The 2,203-nt window shown below is 41.6% G+C and overlaps 1 pseudogene; it reads right to left on the bottom strand.

Annotated features, from left to right (window-relative positions):
* Positions 1 to 332: 332 nt before the first annotated feature.
* LOC119514313 lies at positions 333 to 1,981 on the bottom strand (annotated as a pseudogene).
* Positions 1,982 to 2,203: the final 222 nt, after the last annotated feature.

Raw genomic sequence — 2,203 nt, 5'->3', positions numbered from 1 at the left:
ACACTGGAATTCAGGTAAGAGCTAGACAAATGTTTCACATAATAACTCAAGTTCTTCTAACAGCAAACACCACTTTTTAAGATCAATCTTAGTACTATCCTATGCAAATAAAGAAAAAAAAGCCAAGATAAAGAGGAAGCCAGAGGAAGCCAACTAGCAATATAAGTCATGTTAAGAGGAGGCAGACTTCAGTTTAGTGCCTGAAATTGTATTTTTCTAAGTTGGCTGTTATTCTGCTGTATATTCAAGTCTCTTAAATCTCACTAAAGGGGAGAACGATAAAACTAGCCTTACCAAAAATTTTCCACTTTAGTAGCCAGCACTCCTCAGTTTTAGTTTTTCTTTATGTAACTCAAAAGTTCATCTTTTTCCATTTGGTAACCACTTTTTTTTCACCGTTCTCTCAACTGTTGCAATAGAGCCCCAATTTCTTTTCCCGAAGAAATGCCCACTTTCCTGATGTCATGGCCACTTACAGGAAATGGAGGAATGGACCACTGTTGCATTTCCTTTAGAAGAGGATGCTCTCCTTGATACTTCAGCAGCTCACATACACGAGTCATCACTTCAGGTTCCCTAGAATCTATAATGAAGTCCTGATAGGGTTTTAATGGTTCTGAACTATCTGTTGCTTTAACTAAATCCTTCCTATTTTTAATTATAAATAAGCCAAGGTTTTTCTCTTCTTTGGAAATCTTCAATCTCAAATCCAATTTTGTGACATCATCCTGTCCTTTGAATAATGAAGCCAAGAGAGTCAGTGGCTTCGGTGAGAAACCAACATTTTTACTGACTTTGTTAAATTCTTCTAAGTTTGCGTTAGCAGGTAAACCTATGTAAGGAGCCACACCAAGGTCATAGATAAGGTGAATCAAGTGGTTTACGTGGTTACCAACCATGAAAGAAGGGAGCCCACTCCATCCTCTGCATTCCTGCAAAAGAAAGGTTTTATTCTACTAATTTCTACAGGTTTTTATAGCATACAAGGTAGTTTCCCACATGACTGTTTTCAGGTATTTCAGGGAGGGTACATTTTTTCTGAAGCCATAAGGTGTATTTACATATCCTTAATCTCAAGGGACAATTTCTTTGGGGCTAGACAGGAAACAGCAGGGGCAGGAGATAGGAGCATGGAAGGAGCCCAGCAAGAGCTCAGAGACTATTCCCTTATCTAAATTGCCATCTGCCTTCAGACATGCAAAGCTTTTGGCCTTTTCCCAGCCTGGTGCCCGCCTTCAGGCTTCCAGATTTTGGGAAATGGGCCCTATGTATAATCTATCAAGCCAGGGGAACTTCCGTGTCTCCAGAACCAACAAGAATTTTTTCAGTTCCACCCAAATCCTCTCTCCTGATATTCCAGCCAAACCTTTTGCATTTCCTGCAATTGCTTCTCAAGTCTCAGGATCGTGGTCACCAGGGGTTTCTACAATTCTACCATAAAACCTGAAATATCTTAAAATTCTAAGATAATCTTCTTGTGTTCTCTGTTTAGCATGACCAACAAATCTAACTTTCTTATTTTTTAAATCTTCATAACCATTAAAGTAGTCAAATAAGGTACCATCAAAACCTCAGCATGCCTTCCATCAGTGATGACATCAACCCAGAGTGTAGCCATTTCAAAATTTTCTTCATGAATCCTAGCAGTAATTGTTCCATGCTTTTCTCCTTTGTTGTTGATCATACGAATACCAGCAGACTGAAGCATTTCCTTCATTTGAGTAGGGGTAGCAGTGGTAGCAAAATCCACGTCTTGAGGCTTTATTCTATTTAATAAATCCCTCACAGCTCCTCCTGCTATTCTTAACTGATGATTTTCTTTGACAAATAATTCTGTCAGACTCTTCAATCCCTCTGTGAACAGCGATTGGAATTCTGGGGACTCCAACTTCATTGTAAATAGATACTGTTTCAGAAGGCAGAGTGCACTCCAACTACAGCTCAGTAACGACCTGTGCCAGGAATACAGGGATCTCAACATCTGGAGAGTCCCCAACCATACACCCAGACCACAGCGGGAGGAAAAATTGACTCGGTTTCCTTTTACCTCTGGCCCTGAAATGACGTGTCTCGCCCCAAGCCCGGGTGCTGGTCAGAAAAGCCCTAGAAACAGACTCCGCGGTCCGGCTGCGAGGAATGGAAAGCGCGCCGGGGAAGCCCGATGACCCAGCGCGCAGTCAGCTGGAGCGAGGTCGGGCTCCTA

The sequence above is a fragment of the Choloepus didactylus genome, chromosome 18 (assembly GCF_015220235.1).
Source record: "Choloepus didactylus isolate mChoDid1 chromosome 18, mChoDid1.pri, whole genome shotgun sequence".
Lineage (NCBI taxonomy): Eukaryota > Metazoa > Chordata > Mammalia > Pilosa > Megalonychidae > Choloepus > Choloepus didactylus.
Note: the sequence above shows the minus strand (reverse complement) of the source record. Positions and strands in the feature narration are given on the sequence as shown.